This window comes from Dromaius novaehollandiae, chromosome 8, assembly GCF_036370855.1.
Source record: "Dromaius novaehollandiae isolate bDroNov1 chromosome 8, bDroNov1.hap1, whole genome shotgun sequence".
NCBI lineage: Eukaryota > Metazoa > Chordata > Aves > Casuariiformes > Dromaiidae > Dromaius > Dromaius novaehollandiae.
In genome coordinates this window covers 42,232,009-42,252,290 of record NC_088105.1, presented here as the reverse complement: position 1 = coordinate 42,252,290, position 20,282 = coordinate 42,232,009, and the positions used below count along the sequence as shown (strand labels likewise).

The following is a 20,282-nucleotide window of genomic DNA, read 5'->3' as shown; positions in this document are numbered from 1 at the left end:
CAGAGCCGTTCCCATCCCTCCGCGTTTCTCCGCCGGAGGGGAACACACGGTCCCTCGAAGGCTGCTTTGGAGCCCGGGGCATGGATTTGATCGGTAAAACAGCCAGTTCCCAGTTTGTTTCCTACAAATGCCATCTGCTTCGCTTCACCCGCGCTCCCCGGGAGGTCTTCTGCTTCAGGTGCATTTTTTTGTTGGCATCCACAGAAGGTTTTAATGAAGAAATGAGTGATAGCTGTAGTTAAACAGGATATTAGCTTAATGACCTATGATGCTGTAGCATGGCTGTTAACTCAGGTACAGGTGGATTCCTTACGGGGGACGTGGAAGTTGTCTTGTTCCAAGTGCCCGTATCGCTCCCTCTCCGCCCTTCCCGACCTGCTGCTCGGCTTTGTCAGGCTGGTAAGAAGTGTCCCAGTTGCAACAGCTTTTGGACAAAAGCATGCTTTCAACTAAAGCTCGTTCTGGATAAAAAGTCTAATTTTTCTAACAACAACATATGTTTTGAAATTGTTGAAAATTGTTGAAGCTGGAAGTTTGCCCAAGGTGGGTGCTGACAGACCGCCGACAGGGCTCAGAGCAGACCAGAAGGCTCCGGCTGTCCAACAGTTGCATCCCAAAACGCTCACATAGCCCCCGCTCTGCCTGGTTTCCTGTTTATTGCCAGTTTGCCCCTTTTCTGACACAGCAACTTCAGCAGAAATGATTCCATATGTAGTCGGGTCCCAAAAATTGTTTTGCACTTTCAAGACTGAGAATTCACCCTGCGCATTTTAGAGAACAGTGACACCTTAAAGACTGGGGAAAATGTAGTAGTAATGCATGAACGGAGCGCTGAAACAAGAAACAGCTATTTAAGCGATAAAATGTTTTGTAACATGATTGGCTTGTTTATTTAGTGATTCTCCTTGCGCAGCTGCCACCTCTGCTCCCTGCTGCCGCTGCAGCCACAGCATCCTCCGTTACCCGGTGAGGCAGACGTCGGCAACGCAAGGCCGCTGCCCAGAAAGCCTGTTTGCATATCTGCTTTTTTTAGCAGACATTTATGCTACTTTTTGATTCAGTGTCCAAGCTTCAAACAGAACTTTATCATGTGATGGAACTAATTACAGAGGTCGAGGCATCTGCAAGACGGAAGAGCCGATGTGCGAGGTTGTCTTCCTCCTGTCACCGCTCCGCAGCAGAGGTCACGGCTCTGCAGAACGGGTACCGGGGTTCGACGAGCCGCCAAATTACCCTATATTTCATGTAGTGTCGGTGCGGTTGGAATGAGGCAGCTTCTCCAGGTACCGATAAAACCAGAGGCTCCCCGGCACCGGTAACAGCTCCGTGACCGCTCTCGCGGCCCTGCACATTTCTCTTGCTTCTCACCTCATTCGCGGCCGGTCTCGCCTGCGCAGAGAGCAGTGCTCCTCCCCGCTTTGGGGGGTTTCTGCTATTAGCGCTGCTGCTGCTGCTGTCATTGAGGCTTCAGTAACAGCCATATCCTTGACCGACTAATTCGGAAAGGTCGAGCCCAAACTCAGAAACGCTCATTAGGGCTTTATTGGCTGTGCAGGCTGTGCAAGGCCACGACAACACCCGGGAGCGTCTCGGACGTGGCAGCGTCCGTCCCTGCTTCGGCTCCGCCGGCCCCGCTCCCGGAGGCACGTGCCCACCTCTCCCAGCAGCGCACGCAATTTCACCAGGTAAAGTTGAAAATCCCATTGATGCATTTGCTACCTCGACAGCATAATTTCTCACTGTTTGACCACAAATTTCACTCAGTTCACCATGGGCTCGGGACAACCGGTCTCGGCGAGGCGGCCCGAAGCTGCTGTAAACTGTGATTTTCATATACCACATGCTGAATTCATCAGAGCGTTTTAAATACTGAAAATTCAAGTGACGAATACTTCTATTTGGAGAAATATTAGGGATTGGTGAAGATGAATAGATACAAAAATCAGGGAGCTCCTGGAAGAAATAGCAGAGACACCGAGGATAAATTAAGTAGATTATCTGAAGTATATTATTCACTCTTCAATAGTACATAATTTAGCCAGCTGGAGCCCGTGCAACATGCGACTGAAATCCCGTGGGAGCGGGGTGTTCCCGACTCGCCGCCTGACCCGCGCTTCTCCTCCCGCTCCTCCCGCCGTCCGCGGCGGCGGCGTTCCCACCGGTCCCGCGTGGCCTCCCGGCACCGTCCTCACCGGCCCCGGCAAACGCCTGCGCCACGAGGGGCGGTGATGGGAGGTCTCGTCGGGTACAAAAGCTGTTACAGGACTTTGTTGATCATTAAGTTAATGTTTGAAAAATAGCGTGATTGACTCATTCAATAGACTGGTGCTATGCATTTTTAGATGCACACGCTGTCTGATCTGCTGTACTTTTCAGGGAGCAGACGGGGTGGTGGAGTCTCTCCAGAAGCCCCAGAGCCTGGAGACACAGCGTCTCCTCCACCTCTCTCCGGTGTAACGCTCCCGCGCCGGAGGGCAGGGACACCTCCGCGGCCAGCAGGTCCGGCGGCACGGCAGGGTCAGCGGCTTTCCGACCGCTCACGGCCCCCCGCATCCCGGCCCGCTCCGAGCCCCGCCGGTCCCGCGGAGGCGAAAAGCTCCCTGTTCACCCTGGAGAGGAGCCGCGGACGAGAACCACAGACCTGCACTGAACCACATGTCAGCCTCGACCGTGACAGGGCTTATTTGAACTACGACAAGGGATTAAAGTACAGTGCTTTTTTGTGTGTGTATTTCTTCACAAAAGACTTGTTTATACCAGACTGCTGATCAGATATAGAAAACAATAATCTATTTTTAACCAATTCATTTAAAACTGTATTTGCAAAATTCTTCCTGATCATTAAGCTTGTGCCTATCTCTAAAGAAATGCAGACATTATCTGCACGTCTAAAGTGCCCGCCGCGCAGACCCCGATCCCACAGCACTGCTAGTTATCACAGCACCACCAAAAAATAGATTGTGTGTGTGTGTATGTGTGTGCGCATAATATAAAATCATATGTAAATAATATTATATTGTATAGAGGTACATAGTCTAACATATAATATATATTTATATATAAAGTTATATACACAAAAATCCTATTATATACATAAACTATTCATCTTATATGTGAAGTTTATTTATAATTTTATATGCAATTTATGTATTATTTAAATATAATGTCAATATATTATTTTATTATAAATACAATAAAGGAAAGCAAGGCAATAAAATGAGAAAAATAATATATAAACAAAGCAATAAAATAAAGTAAGCGCTTCTGCTATGGATCCTCTCTCTCAAGCTCTGAGGAGTCGCGTCCTCCCCGACACCCCCTGCCTCCCGCAGCCCGTGTCCGGCCACTGCCTTCGCGTTCATGCCACGCTCTTCAGTCGGGTTCCTTCAGGCAGTTGTTACAGGGCCCCAGTTGACTTAGACAGTGTTTTGGAAGTCTAATCTTAGTTTCTTTTTCCTATCTTTTTCCTATCCTTTTTATAGAAAAAATATAAAGTATTTTTGGTATCTAGGAAGGCAGAAGACCATGGGGCTATACTGCAGACATCAGGCAAAAAAAATCCCGAGGTCAAGCACAGTCTCATGTGAAATGATTGGCAGTGGTAAGTAACGGCACCGTACGGCTTCCTGATAAACCAGGCCATTCCCCAAGCACCGTACTTTCCAAAAACACTGGGTTTACACAACCGCGCAGTCTGCCAAACAGCAGCCTGAGCAGAGATGCCAAGGGCCGCGCTGGTGAGGAGGGGGTGGATCCCCCCACGGACACCACCGTCGCAGCGTATTAACTCCAGCGATGATTAATGTCTACTGGCGAGAAATTCGAGGGAACTCCCTTTGCCGGTGCCCAGGCCGCGTTTACTCCGTGGGGGAAGGCAATTCCTCCTTCCCCAGGACTGTCCACTTGGCATCTGCTATGTCTACAGGAAGCTTCTCCCTGCACCGTCGCAACAGCGAGCAGCTTTTTAATTGACTTGGGTGGCAGTAAGATCACCCTGTACGTGCACATACACGAGAACGGATCGAAAATAAACCCAGCGATGTCAATCCATTCTCCAGACTTTCATCGTTACTCTTTACAGCTGGAGCCCTCTCCTTTCAGACTTGCATCGAGTTCAGAATTCACAGCATGCCTACAGGAAAGAAAACAAAACCTTAAGTGGCACAAATCAACAAATATGATGATGCATTATCAAATTAAAGATTAGAAATAGAAATGTTTCTTGTAAAGTATAATCCTTGCCTTGATTCATGCATTTAAGAAAATCAATAAAATAATGTGAAACAACCATGCAAGGTTTCTTTTAATGACTTGTGTCTTAATAAATACCATATTCATTACAAACCTCCATCAAAATATATTATCTGCTGTTGCCCATGCTACTTTTCCTTGATTAGAAAGCTTCACCTTGCAAAAGCATGAAAAATGGATAAGAATGGAGCAGAATACAAAGGGGCCGCTTACAATTTGTCAACAGGCAGAGTTTGCCCTTTCAAAGCAGATATCAAAATTTTAAATGTGATCTTATAATAGCAGCAAATTTCTGCTAGAGCCATCTGTCAGAAATGCTACAGAACTGTATAATACTTGGAGACTATTGTATTAATATTATAAACGTTACCTATGTCTTTTGGGGCTTACTAGCGATTGCCTTGCTGACTCAGGGACCACAGCAAAGCGTCCGTCCCGCGGGAAGGGAAGCCCGCGGGGAGCAGTTAATGCCCTCCTCCAGGTCTTCAAAGTTGTAGGTCGCTGAAATTACATATACATGCTTCAAAACCAAAAAGCAAAATGAGGCGGTGCGGTTCAAGGGATTTAACATCGTATTTAAACAAATAATGAAATAAAAAGCCAGGGTCGGGGAGAGGGGCGCTCTCGCTGCACCCCGCAGCCGGGAGCCGGGGAGGGCCCAGGGCGCAGCCCCAGGGCGCCCGGTGCCCCGGGCACGGGAAAAGCTGCTGCCCGCGGCCGCGGTCCTGCGGCAGGGGCTCCGAGCCGGCATGCTCGCCCACAAGCAGCGAGGAGTCGACACGCCGGGGTTTTCACACCGCGCACGGGGTTTCTGCCGGGTGTGCAGGACTCAGGGAGCGCCTGAAGCATTTCCCCCTTGGCGTGGTACCTAGAAAAACACCTGCATGCGTGGCGTCTGCTTATGTGGTTTTATCTGGCTTTAGGTAGTGCTCTACCCACGATTTGAAATAAAAAAACCGCAGTTGTTTACTTACCCGCAGACTGACTTCATGTTTCTCTCCTTGATCCACGAGCACAAACACCAGGAGACCTAATTCCTTCAAGGTATTTACCAAAAGATTTAATAATGATTGAACTGGACTTTTTGAAGAGAGACAGCATTTTTTTTATCTTAAAGAGTGCCCGAGATCCTTTTTCCCACCTGCCTAAAACAAGTTATATGATAATAGATTCCACAGAATGAGCAAACTGCCTATATTATGACACCAAAATATGTAAAAAAACACTCCCCTCCTGAAACGCTATCTTTTAATTAAAATCAGACATTGTTGTTTCCACATATTTTCTCTGTCTTCATAACCCATTTTTCTGCTGCCTGCTCAGAGTAGTGTTACTTGCTTTTTTTCTAGAGAAAGAAAACACTCAACTTTACTTTTTAATATCAAATCACCGCACGAAGGCTGAGCCCAAATCAAAGTGCTGAGCTTTCCTGCTTTGAACATTGCATCCTGGCCAGAACATGAACGGGACCCATTTTCTCACGGTGGAACAAGTTTAGCGGAAATTTCTCGAGAAGTCATAAAATGCTATTTCCTCTGATATCTCAGCCAAGGAGATGAATTTAAATAAATAAATGAGCTGAATACACACATTTCAATGAAAATACCAAGTTGGCCATTTGCAAGGAACCATGTGCAATTTCAGTGGAAAAATGCGAAATTTAACCTGCTGCCTGTTTTTCACTTTGAGCAGATTACCCCTTTCATTGACAGATTACTTCTCCCATATCAAAGACAGTGCTACAAAAAGTGCAAATGACAATATACTCAGAAAGCGTTATCTCAATTGCAGGGTAAATGGCTCAATCATGCACTCTAAATACTACGTACACGTAAAGCCTGCATGGACAGGCAGGAAGGTTTTAATCCACACAGATTTCCCTCAGATCCCCAAATGCAACTGCCTCTTACACAGCAAATCGCATCCGCAGACCTGTGAGGCCTGAGGTACTCTTGATACACATCTGGCTTAAGCCTTCTCTAAAGCATTTTGGCAAAATCTGAAGAAGTTTCCAAAAAAACCTGCAAATAAATAAACTTTTTTCAAAGCCAATGAAGAGGATTAGTGCAAGTCATATCCTCTTTTCTCGTATTTACATTCAGAATTCTAATGGCACTTGACTCCGAAATCATTCCAGTAAAGCGGAAAATTAATATTTTAATATGTCTACCTTGCCAGCAACCAGAAATAAGTAAAGTGGAAGTAGCAGAGAAGAAAATGTTTTAGTATGAGCTATGTCTATGAATATTTATCGTAACTTGCCATCAGACATCTGCCTATCAGGGTGCGTGTTCACTTACATATACTGTAAATCACTGTGGGAGCCACAGAAGCAATTATTTTCATGTTGTACAGAAAAGAGAGAAACAATTTATTTCTCATAGTGTTTTGATTAGCTCTAACCGTCGCTTTTTCGCTCGGGGTACCAAGCACGCCTGATAAGCAGGGGGACAGGAGGGGTGCTGGCGGGCACCGGCCCCGCGAGGGTCCACGCCGCGGCCGGGAGGTTTCACATCCCGCCGTCCCGGGATAGAGACGTCTCCAGCGGCCGAGGCGGAGGGATGAGCAGGCGCAGCAGGGCCCACAAGCGCTCTGTCTGTGCCGGTCCAGACTGGAAACCCTCGCACGGCTCTTTAAACTGCAATCTGCTACTTGGCAAACCTAAACTGGCTTGGAAAATACACGTAGTCTCCCTTTTTGTAGGAAAAACAGGTGCTTATGAAGGAGTGTATTAATGATAATGCATATGTTTAGATTTTCTTTTATATTTATAAATCTGATGATGCATAAATATAAACATTTGTGTTTATGCGTATGCTGCAGACCCTTTTTTGTACCTTTGTTTGCTACTGTTTCTGTAAATCTAAAACCTAAATGTTTATAGTGTCAGTTTGCTTCCTTAAATTTATGTTTAATTTTCATTCAATGATTTATGGCGAATGTGCCATGGAAATCAATGCCTCTCTGCTCATTTTCTTTATAGGGTATTCATTCCACCTGCCTGGAGCCCAGATAAGACTGCTAATGGTTTTCAGCATTGATCTAATTGGCCGCAGTTTCACACAGCTCGTTACTCCCTGCGGCGGCTCGGGAGGGCATTTCTCGCCACGACGGGAGCCAGGGCCAGCTCCCGTCCCGGCGGTGAGACCCTGGGACCACTCGAGCCACCGCCGCCAAAGGGGCGAGTGGCTGCTACAAAGGGCCTTTCCTGCTCGCGAGAACAGAAGCGGGCAGAGATGAGACAAAACAGGGATCGCGGAGTGCTGCCAAGGGAGTCCTCGCACCGAGGTCCTGCTTTTGGTGCCATGGCTGTGTTTAAAATGTTCCTCTTCCAGCAGAATTGGGGGAAATCTCTGGTTTTTGTGCGTGCTCCCCACTCAGAGACTGGTCCCCTCGCAGGGATGCGGGCGTGTGCTGTGATGATGGACGACCTGCCTCGTGCTCCCCGGCAGGGGAGCGTCCCACAGCCGAGCCGTCGCCTTGCCAGAGCCCTTTTGCTGCGGCAGTGCAGAGACGTACCTTTGGCTCTGCAGCCTCCTAAAATGAACTTTTTCCCAAGGAAGTACTCGTGGGCAGCGCTCCTCATCTTCTCCCTCTGCTCCAGCCGTCTGGACAAGCAGTGCCAGACGCTCGCCGTCCATCCCTGGCCTGGGAGACCACAGACGCAACTGCCGCAGAGCCAGCTTGCTGCTGACGCCGCGGAACAGCTAAAATCTGAATCTCTCAGTATAATTTTGCTGTCAGTTGTGCTGTGAGAGAGAAAAGAAACGGAAAAATGGAAGAAATACTGGTTACAGTTCTTAAAACATTCAGAAACAGTCACAACCGGCTGGGATGTGTTTACTTTTTTCCCAGATGCCTTTTTGGGGGGGGGGAAGGCAGCGTTACTGCAAGAGTTCTCAGCTGCTGGTGGAGAATGATGACCCCCACTTGAGGCACCGCGCGTGGGCCACGGGGCTGCGGGCTGCCCACGTTCGCAGCACCAGGAAGGAAGCAGGGCTCCATGCAGCGGTACCCGCTGTCATCTGGTGTGAGAACGGCAGCCTCACGCGAGGAAAACCCCTTCCACTGAAGTGCTGGCAGTGTTTACAGCCCACCTTGGTTGACTTGTTGCCTCCAGTTTGTTCCTCAGCTGACACCTGTATATACTGCGCTTCGGTTCTCGGTATTCTGTAACGGAGATCTTCACAACACACATCTGGGTCCACACGTGAAATTCTTTCTGAAATTCATCATCTAAAATTAAGTCAGCATAGATAAGTCAATACAGTTCACCTGTATCAACATATATATACATATACACGTGCATCTATAGAGAATGTTTTAAAGTAAAAATTCAAACAGTCAGACAGAAAAAACTGTAATCCAGAACTGCACGGGATGGCTTTCTGCAGAGAATCTAAATCACAGGCACACCTGCACCACCTAAGTCCTCCTTCAGAGAGCTGAGAGCTGATACTAGATATCTGGTATTCATTGTATTAAAATCACTCAGGTGTAAAATTGTAGGTGAGTGTTGAGCACAATGTACTGTTTCTCTACTCAGAAAAGACAAAATCCTCTGGGCATACCTAGACGGAGACAGGTTTTTCTTCTTTCCGCTAGTGCTGGCATTGGGCCCGCACGGACCTTAGCAGAGCGTGACCAGGGAGCAGGGACTTGCCCCTGGGGCAGGACTCGCTGCCGCCGTGCCCGAGGGAGCATCCCACCACGCGGGGTGGATCCAGCCATCCGTGGGGACCGCTCGCCCGCCGCGGGCCTGTCGGCAGAGCTGCCAACCCATGCAGCCAGACGCACCGGCTCAGCCACCCGCGTGGCCACGACCTTGTACACGGTGACGGTGCAGATGAGCTTCCTGCTCCTACCGTCAAAGAAAGCCGAATCAGCCACGCAGCCTCCAGCCAAAACGTAAAACTCAGGTAACTTAATGCAATAAATTTGGAAGTGATTCTTCTTTGCCTTTAGCTTATCCACCGTCATATCCGTGGGCTAATTCCTGGTTCATGTAGGTGAGCCTGTGAGGAAAGTCAGGGCTGTTAGCAGTCATTACACACTAATTTCCTACGGCTCATGGCATAATAGCTAAAGAGCTTGTGTCTGGAAGGATTTAGGGTGGACTTCTACGGCCTGATCATGTTTATGTACTAGAATGAATAGATCAAATTGTTTTGCAACTCCCATTAGAAAACACCTGCATTATATGCAATGTCAAATTTCCTACTTGGCAACAAGAAACCTATATGAAGTCCTCAGAGAAAGCCATGACCCACTTAAGGATGACTGACAAACATATCAGTCATAGTTAGCTGACACCAGACAGTTCTTTGTTTTGAAGTGAGCTAGCTCTTTTATAAACTCAAGACATAAAATTCACACGGTAAGGTACATTGTAATTAAAATACAATCTAAAAAATAATAATCTTACAATGCTATTAAATAATTATGGCTTATTCACATTTTTTTCCATATTTTAATGTCTGCACTCTGTGATGACTGAATATACAGTAGGAGTGAATCACTCATTTCCAAGTATAAAACTTGCATATTGTAAGGTTGAATTATTCATATTATTCCTCTTCAGCCCTATTTCTATTTACATTCTTGATACTGAAAAATATTCTTCAAAGATGAAATTTAGCAATTAAAATTTAAAGACAAAATTTGACAATGCACATTATTAAATCATCATAAACTAGGACAGTAAAAATAAAAATTGTGGCTGGTGTCAGCTAGCTGTGATGTTGTGAGTTGTTCCGAAGTGGGTCACAGTTTTCCAAAGTACACTTAATGTAAGGTTTGGCTTTTAGTATAAGGTTTGGCTTTTGGCTTTTTTTTTCAAATGCCTATTAGGAGACTTGAAACCATGCATTTCACTGCTCCTTGCTGTGAGCTGAGTCCCACCAGCCCCACACATGGTGGTGGCAGCCCGTTCCTCTGCACTGCCGGTGCCCACGGCTCCAGCACGGCCCGTGGGCAGCACGCAGCGGCTCCTCAGTGACCCCTGCCCACCCCAGAGCCGCGGCACGCTCACCCCCCCGGTTCTCTGCACCGTCTCATTGGGACTTGCTCTCGCAGGGATGTTTGGACAGAGTTAATCTGTTTTCTCAAGTAGCTGGAAACGCTCCTCCAAAGACAATGTGGACGTCCTCAGTGAAATACCACCACGAAGTAAGGTATTAGCCAGAAGGAATGCATGCAAGCCTCTGGCCATTTAGGTTTACAGACATATTTCTGTATTTGACAACTTTACAGGAAGTTTACAATGGCTTTTCACACAATCCTTTACCTGTTCTTTTTCCTGTCCATTCAAATAGGGATCAGAGCAATAAATCTGGAGGAAAGAATGAAATTATGTCAGCAAGCAGGAAGTGATCTCTGTCTCCTGCATTGTCCTGTATTTGTAAACTAAGAGATAATGTCAGGAATAATGAAACCACTCCTAATAAAATGTGCATTATAATGTATACATAAATTATTTTAAAGTCATTCTGGAGTACGTAAAACATTTAAAGTCAAAAATATCTTCAAATGCAAAGACTTGAAGAAAGTATTTCCTTAATATATGCTGGTAACTGTAACAATCATAGTTTCATTTATGAAGTTAAAGGGCAAAAGATGGTGCAGTATGACTTTCACAAACAAGGGAAGTTGACATGCAGATTCCAAAACTCATATTCTTCCCAATATCAGATTTTGGATAAATGGACAAATTCATATTTTGCTGGACAAGCATGTTTATATGGGGCTGACACAAAGCTGAAAAATCAGCATATGCACATTCAAAAGCAAGAGAACTAGCTGGGCTGTGCCAGCTGAAGAGCTGTCCCACTCATCTGATGGATCTTAAGGCTAGAAGGGATCATTATATTCATGTACTCAGGTAGCCAACATGCATGACGGAATAGTAGGATTTAAATAATGGAAAATGAATTCATTATGTAAATGCAATCTATATTTAAATTGTTAATGTACAATTTTAAAAAATGGAAAACAGTCAAAAAAGGTAAAGTAGAGCCTGTGGCATGTAGCCTATGTTTTGTTCATCATCTACAATGTTGTTCACAATTTGGATCCCCCAGTTTACAAAGTAAAGTGCTGTAGTTTGTGTTTGCATAAACCTGGCTTGCTTGAGTTTGTTGCTTGGGCCCATCAGCAGAGTGGGCCTTCGTGAATTTATAACCCTTGCTATATCAACAAGACTTTCCTGTTGAAACCACTGAAGCTCTGTTCGTGTCTGCTAAAATAGCTTTAACGTAGACTGCACTGGAGTTCCTAGCCTCGCACCGTGCCACAGGAAATGCCACTCATATAATTGCACCAATTAGTTGGCTCAGAAATACCAGTCATCATTAGCAACTACTATTCAAAGGAGGATACTTGTTCTTATCAGTGCAATAACTCTAGTAATTAATAGTTACTTCTACGATCGAGTTGTCTGAATATGAACCTGTGCTCTTGGAACTAGGCCTGCCGGTTTGATTTAATTCATTCAGAGTTATGGCCATGTTGTTCAGGTCAGAATTTCACCATTTCCCTTCAAACATATTTCACTTGTTTCATATTACGGAAAAATATTTTCTGTGTGAACTTTCATACTGTCTTGAGGAAAAAAATTGGTGCTGTAGATTGTTTCTTTACGCTTGTATCTTTGTTCTGATAGATATGCAGGCAGTTCAACCAGCTCTTAATCTAAGAGTGCCCTCATACATTCTTGTGCTCTTATGTAACGATTGCTATCTTACTCTAGACTTGAGTGCCAGGCTTGAACTCTCCCTGTTTCAGGATCCTGAGCAAGCGCCAAGACCCGAGCCCCGGCTCGCCGCACAGTGCCGGCGGGTGCGAAGAGCGGCCGGGGTTCGGATTCGGCACAGCAGATCCTTGCAGCATCCCTGCGGCGAGCAAGCTCACGCGGACACCCGCCAGCCTGGAGCGGGCAGACCCCGCTCGGGTGGGCCCTGCTCTGGCTCTAAAGCTATTAACATTGAATCTATTGAAGATGTTCCCTCAAATGGGAAAAAAAAAACATTCGAAAGTTACGTTCTTCTAAAAATAGTAATAATAATGGTTCACCGCAAAGAATGTGGCATGTAAATCCACTTGGGAGATGGGGGAGCCTGGGGACTTGTGATCCGCACACGCGTTCTGGAAGGCCTGCTGAAGGCATAATAAGATCCTTTACAGCTGCAAATCATCAGTGCTCTCAAAAAGTGCTGTACAAGAAATAGCAATAATCCAGCAAATATAACAAGCAATAGAGGGAAGGAGGGTGCGCTTTATGTAAATTTAATCAAAAAGTCCTCAGAACTAATTGGCTGAAGTGATTGGGGAAACTGATGGAGTGCAGTAACCCTGGAGACCTTTTTCCTCCCTCTCCCTGGCAGCCGAGCTGGCTGGCTGGGCTCGGAGCAGCAGCGCGGGTGCCCGTGAGGCACGCGCGCCCGGGGTGGTCTACCAGCCCTTCCGCCGCGGCGTGTCTGCAGCTCCTTCGGGGTGCTGAGACAGGGGCGGCAAGGTGAGGGCTCCTTCACACGCAGCCGGCTGTTTCCTTCCTGCGAAGCGATGTCAAGGAAGGGGCTGTAACATTAATACCCTTGCAGGGGTGGTGTGAATTTGCCCAGTTCCTAATCAGATATATAGCCACTAAGGCAGTGCTTATGTGTCAGCCTGCAGGCAAACAACTTCTTCAGTGCTACAGTTCAGTTTTTACCCCCAGGTTATAGCCCCCACACTGGCAGCATCATGGACTTCTCGTGCACAATCTGCAGAGTATATTATTGTTTTGTGGGCACCATCGGGCTCTCTGGTTTTAAAAGCTACAGGCACTTCCCAGGTGCACTGGGAGCATGGGAACGAGCTTGCCTCTTAGAATTTGGGACCTGTGGCCTTCAGAAATCATTCAGAGCCAAAGAGTCTGAAAACAGATCCATTTTTGATTTCATATGTATAGCCACATGTTTAGTACATTATAAGGTCATCTCAGGGAAGAACGTAGGCTTTTTGCAAGCTAAAATACACAGGTCTTTGGCTATGCTTCCCAAGAAGGCCAAGTCTTTCTCTCCAGACCACCTGTGTAGACCTCAAAATATACCATTCAAATATGAAGTTTGCCCCACTCTTTTACTCAACAATGGATATGCTTTTCCTTGTCACTCTTACAAAATTGGGCCTTTCCCATGTTTTATGCATTATTTTATTTTACATATGCCTTCAGTGAGTGTGTGAACATCACTGTATATGCTGGGTATTATTCATCTGTAATCTCTGAGACCTTAACTTTTCTTTCTGTGCTGATGTTACTATTTCAGACTCTCATCTGAAATGAGATCATCATATCATATCAAAAATGCTAGTTCTATTATCTTTGGTCTGAACTGGGTAATTTCCATCGATGCACAATGGCTTGTCAAGGGTTGATACAGACTCTTCAACCAGTCTGAATGTCTGTCAGGGCTTTTTGCAGACCTCAGTTACAAGCTGATGTATTATCAGATAATGGTAGCCAGAACTGCACTTCACCCTCAGTGACCAGCTCTTAACATATTTGACTCTTCTATGAAGTGCGGTATTCTTCATATTTCTAAGTTGCAATTGCATGGTCAGCTCTTCTCTGCATGACTTAATCTCTAATTTTTAAAAATATTAAGTGTTTGAGAAACAACACTTGTCAACAGACTATGGACACTTTTCTCCAGCTGCCGATCTCTCTGACCTTGCCAATAGGTAATGTTCTGGCCCTTCAGTGAGCGAGGTATTCCTGGGGCCTGTGCCCAAAAGTGATCCACATTAGGTGAGAGGAATAAAAGTGGATTTACTTCACCTAAGCAGTGTCATTGTGAGCCTTATTTGTTGTGATCTGTGGTACGCATGTGAATGAACACATAATCACGGATATAAACGTGGTTGCATTTACCTCATTATCTCGCTTCATCTGCTGGACTGGCCTTAATATGAAGTGAAGTCTGGGGGTTTTTTGTTTTTTCTTTGTTTTTTTTCCTGAAGTTCAGATCGGAAAAGTCCACTGATTTTCTGTTCACTCTTCTGCCAGTGTCAGGAGCAGCGAGGAAAGCAGGACCACAGAGCCAGGCATGAAACTGTGGGAGCCAACAGACAATCCTGCAGTCCTGCAGTCCAGTTAGGAGGCAGAGGATTTGAGGGCTGTTTCCCATAATATATAAATAGATATATGTATATATGTAGGTAATTGTATAGCAAACATATATACATATGTAGTTAATTATCCTTCCCTTTGAAAAATCAGGCTTGCCCTGCCTTCATGACTAGCTTTATTAACCTTCTCAGTTACTCTGAAGTACATATATGTGTACAAGAATGGATTCAAACTGTGAGTGTAGACTGGATTTTGGCAGCTGAGAACCATGCTAGGTGGCAGATCCCAAAGCTCGCTCTGTGCCTCACATGGGATACCACAAACAAGTCACTGGAGTTTTCTACTGTCTTCCTTTTCTCACCTAAAGAGCCCCTCCACCTGACTATTAGCAGCAGGCATTTGCTGCTTATGCTTTTTTTGCTCCTCCATAATGATGTAGAGAAATACTGAAATCTCTATCCTTAATTTACTCTGGTAAAATATAATATATTAATCATAAAGAATTTACATGAGTCTGTCCTTTTTTCAGCAAATGGAGATACTGCATATCTCAGCAGTGTCATAGGAACATTCTTTCCATACAGCATTACTCTGGATTCTCTTCTAAAATAAAAGGAACGAAATTGCAAAAGAGAACTAGCGGAATGTTTCTTTTCTCACTCCTATTTGATAGGAACAATCCCCTGTAGATTTCCTCAAGCCAGTCTTTTAATTTTACATAACACTAACAGGTAAAGTACAGAAAGCTGCTGCAGGCTATTTCAGCTACTGTCAAAAGCATTGGCATTAGTATATCTTGTTTTATGCTGTTCAGCTTACTAGAATAATGACAGCAAATGCACTTCTGCTTTCAAGAGCAAAGCTGTATCGTACCTAGCATTCTACTCCATTTCATGAAAACTGCTGGGTATAATTTTAATTCATTTTCTACCATTACATCTTTTTTGCTGGATTGTTTATAATTCGCTACTTTTCTACCCCTTAAATAACTCTCTGTACAGAACAAGGTTTTGCTGCCGACACATAAGCCCTCAGGAACCTATTTGGTCAAACAATGGAAGAATGTTATCAACTTTAATGATGATTTTCCCACTATACAAACACCTGTTTTCCCAGCGTACTACGTTAAACCACTTACAACAAGGTCAGTGGTACTGTTTTATCTTCCATCACTTTGAGGCAGAGATATCAATCTTTACGAGCAATAAAAAGGTATGAACACCAAACGGTAGCAGGTAGCAGGATTTGCTACTTTCGTAAAGGTAGGTTTATATTTGCCTTATGTTACATAGATGGAGAAATTCTGTGATGAAATCTGTGTTGTTCGAGTGTCCTTAGAGAGAATGTATGAGGCCAAATCCTCCACCCTGCACACAGCCTAACCAGCCAAATAATGCTCCAGGGACTTCCTGGCGCACATGAAAGGAGGCTGAAATTTCCACGGGAACAAAAGCAAATTAATCATCCAAATTACATTGAAATGCAGTAGAAGTTGAGTGTACAACTTCTTTTGTTCCTGTAGAAATGTCAGCCTGAAGAAATATTCCCCACAGACAGTAGAGGCAGGAGCCTCCGTGACCCGCAGCCCCTACATCTGTGGGAGGAAAAAGCTAGCGGATCTGCTGAGCAGCTGGAGGAGAGATTTTCCATGAAATGCCCTCAGTGACTACAAAGGCTCCGGGTCCCCAGAGGTGCCCAGCTCTTGGCCCCGCAGAACCCAGGATTCTCACGCGGCCCCGGGCTCCCTGCGCCCTTCACCTCGAGAGCACCAGGGGACCCCGCGGACAGGGCAGCCTGACAGCTTCCAGGGCACCAGGGAGAAATGCTCCTTATTCTAGGAAAACATGCATATACTTTTTTCCCAAGCAAACAACAAAGAGATTCCCATTCCCTCAAACACAGTCAAAGGTTTTTTTTTGGCATGACACATTTCAATGGAATGAGAGTATTTCTGAAAGCCAGACTTTCTGCAGAGAACAAATTCCAGGTTTTGGCAAGCTCTAATTGTGAAGCATCTACAGTCTTTATGCCACAAAGCCTTTGGTGACTGAGAAGTCCTGTAGAGAAGACAGGAATGGAAATTTCCAGTAGAGTTGTGAGAATAAATGATTTTTTAGTTTTTGACTTTCAGAGGTACTTTAACAGACCGTAAGTTAGAAAGCTAAACTTTCTTTTCTTTTTATACTACAAGAAGAAGGGGTAAGGGTAAGGGTAAGGGTAAGGGTAGGGGTAGGGGAGGAGAGGAGGGGAGAGGAGAGGAGGGGGGGAGGGGAGGGGAGGGGAGGGGAGGGGAGAGGAGAGGAGAGGAGAGGAGAGGAGAGGAGAGGAGAGGAGAGGAGCCCACAGTCTTCACGTCTTTTTTTTTCACTAGCAATGGTGGGAGTTGCATATCGAAGTGAAGAACAGTGTATGGTCTTACAGTATATTTTAAATAGCTTCCAATACACAAGCAAACATAATTAACATTCTTATGATACTAAAACTATAAGTAAAAGAGCAATTCAATTTGTAAAACTCTATTTGCCACAATTATAACAATGAACAGAGGAAGAAAATGTTAAGGGAAAATAGAAGAGGGAATGAAAAAGAAGGAAGGGCAGAGGAGAAGCATCTGTAAGAGTTATTAAATGGGTATGTAATAGAAAAATTTTTGGATAATGGATAAGACAAAGCAAAAACAACTGACCATTGAACTAAGCCAGACATCTGGGGAATTCTTCTGTCTCAAGTCCTTTGTTCTGTTAAATGTTTTAATTCAGGTCTGCTTTCCCTTAATCTTTACTAAAACTGAAATAGATAAGAGAACAATAAAGCAGTGATACAAGCAAACTAAAACAATTCTTTAATCCTCTGGCTCACCTAAATTAATGAACATCTTTGTGTGTCTGTTTATAAAGTGGCAGAGTTCAAGGCAAAGATTTCCTTTATTATTTCTGTGCAGCTTCAAGGACACTGATGGCTCTCAAAAAATAAGAAGCTGTATCTAAATAGTGATCATTTCTTCAAACCTCTATCAGGCTTGACTCTAGTCAGACAGCCCTGGAGGTTGCAAATGGCTAGCAGTGGGCTGTAATGATCAAAGCAGCAATCTGAGGCAAGCATGGGCAACTGGAGATCAATTTTTCAACCCCAAGAGGCAGGAATTACACTATTTAAAAATAGTTTCCTTTTTTTTTTTGAACTTGACTTCAATTATTTTTTGCTCTCAGGCTTCTCTACCTTGAACTTTTTCTCACCCAAAGGTTAGGCCCCAAAAGAATATCCAGGGACCCCTACATAGAATACGAAACATTTCTCTTAAGTTCAGTTGTAAAAATTTACTGAAATAAGCTGGTGCCTTCATAGACAAGAAACAGCAGACAGAAACAGACAACTACTGCAGACTGGAATCCAGATGCTGAACACACCCCCCCGCCTCCCAAAAAAACACGAATCCTTTTGTTTTTCTGTGTTTTGCTTCCTTATGTTTTGATAGGACACAAATAAAAACATATAATTTGGATAAAATTAAAAGACTTTTTAAAATCTATTTGCTCATTTTTCTTTTTAAAGTTCTGAAATAAAAGTAATTTCTGAAAAGTTAAAAAAAATTTCAGTACATTTTGAAATGCCTTCCTTCACTTTCAGTCTAAAACGTCTCACCAAATTCGACCTGGATTTGAGAGTTACCCGCTGCCATTGCCTCAAAATAGCAGTATTTTGCGTTTGCTACGTCCTGACAGGAGATGGAGGGGAGGGATTGTCCTCCAGATCCTGGTGGGACCAGTGCGTTCCAACTGCGTGGCACAACAGGGCTGTGAGGACTTTCCACGCGCTGGGGGCGAAGGACTTTGGGTCTCTCTTCGAAAGGGAACCCCCCTCCAGTCTGCCTCCTCCTCAAACTCCATTTGGGTACCACTCAGCTGCTCTGTCACTGACACCTCACCATGTCACATCAGGCTGGCGAAATCTGGGTCCTCGTATGAGAATAAATAAAATGTATTTGGTGGATTTTAAATCTGTCTTTTAAGAGTTTTCAAAATGAAATTAATAAGGTGCTGGTGGCTCATGTACCTCAAATTAGGGTGGTTTGTGTTGTGGTACTCTGACTTTATAGGCTCCATAGCCTGGACATTAATGTCCAAAAACTACAATTTCCATTGTGTCTTCATTGTTAGGTATGAAGTTATTATTGCTTACCTGAATTAGAAAATCATACAGTACTCAAAGTTCTTCAGCAAAAGAGAAAAGCTGTAATTGCATTCAAAAAGAGCTAAGCTACTGAGTCTGCTTCCCTGCCCTGCGAGCTTCTGCTCTGTGCCTATACGGAGCTCTTCCACTCACTTCTGCTCGTGAATTCCTGAAATATAAGAATTTAACTAACACTCACAAATTCATTTTGTTTTTCTTTTGCTTTCTTTTGTAATACTTGGTTTTCTGTATTTGTTTAGCACAAATTGTAACTTCTCAGAGATATGTGATTTGCTTGGCTACTTCCTTATTTTTTTTTCAATGAAATACTTTCTTTTCTTTCTGCAAAATGCTACCAAAAGGATTCTCCAGTTGTTATGATTAATACAGATGGCAATTCCTAAAACAGCAGCTGTGTGCATTGCAATGACAGCCCCAGGGGCAGCCCACTCCACCCTGACTCCCACCTCCAGACTGCCCGCCAGGACCCTCTCGTACCACTTTGAGCACAGACAAAGAAAAGGAAGTTTTGAGACTGGCGCATGTGTTGTGGCTGTAGTCCTTTCTGCAGTAATATCATTTTTACATTACAGCAAGCTTCAGCTGGATTTGAATCAAGGCTGCTGAACCAAGATGGTCGCTATTGAGTCTGGAGTACTCCTTGGCCACAAGCTAAGTCCAGGGATTTCTTGATGCTTGCACGTTTACACATCAAATTTGATGGCTTGCAAAACACACCACTCTATGCATGGTACTGCATGCTGTACCAGGAGCTCGGAATCACGTGCCTGGGTTTGTTGGCTGTGCTTAATGCAGTAGATCATGTAGCCCTTCCCAATCAATGGAAACATCTTGTTGGATTGCCTAGTTCAGTGTTTACATAGCTTTCTTCTTAGTTACTTAACGGGTCTCAACTTGCATTTTATGCATTGAGGTACTCTGCTCAGTTAATGTAGTTCCCCAGGGCTTTGTTCTTTGTTCAGTACTTTTTAGTATTCCTATGAACCCAACAGCTTCAGTTTTTCCAGCAATAGAGGCTCAGTTTTCATTACTTGCTGATACTGCTTCTGTCTGCCTTTATTTATTTATTTGATTCTGGTTAGTCTATTTGATGGAAACTCACAGATGTAAATGTCCCAATGTTTATTTTTAAACTTAATGTTCCATAGAAGGATTTCTTATTACAGGGAGCACCTGGCCATAGAGGCATTGCTCATTCTTCTGAAATACAGATTGATGATGATCACATTGCTTTTGCAGATGCTGCTGCAATGTTTATTCAAGTTATGTCTTCCATGCACCATGCATCATCTCTAGCTAGAAAACTGTATTACCCTTTAATAAATACTTTTGCTTCTAACGCCTTAGTGTGAGGAGATTTATGCACTGATTACTTCTTTCATCTTATTTGTTTAAGGACCTCTTGTCTACCGAGCTCCGACAGAGCTGCATGGTTATGAACTGTGCCAAAGGCTCTGGAGTCTTTTTTGTGCAGCAGACACTGCCTGTACCACTCCCCAGCCCCTAGTTCTGCAGTAACCACACAGCGCCAGACGGGACTCCCGTTTTAATGACTACACGGGGACACTTCTTCCAGAGACTGCAGTGACAATTCAAATAGTTCCTTCACTTCTGTATGATTTTTTCTTTTTTTACCTATACAACCACCACCAATACAAAACTAACACTAGTCAACAGTTAACTTCTCACCCCTTTCTGCGATAAGATAGTTATTCTAAATATGGGAATTAAA

At 44.4% G+C, this 20,282-nt stretch overlaps 1 long non-coding RNA gene across 1 annotated transcript in view; it reads right to left on the bottom strand.

The window, feature by feature from the left end:
• Positions 1 to 8,354: 8,354 nt before the first annotated feature.
• The window catches only part of LOC112982275 (uncharacterized), a 32,322-nt gene continuing 20,394 nt past the window's right edge, over positions 8,355 to 20,282 (bottom strand). Inside the window, exons 4-7 of the long non-coding RNA XR_003258945.2 lie at positions 17,046 to 17,146; positions 10,538 to 10,582; positions 9,117 to 9,266; positions 8,355 to 8,487 (exon numbers count right to left, since the gene is read on the bottom strand). This is a non-coding gene — a long non-coding RNA (uncharacterized LOC112982275). The remainder of the gene's footprint in view (positions 8,488 to 9,116; positions 9,267 to 10,537; positions 10,583 to 17,045; positions 17,147 to 20,282) is intronic.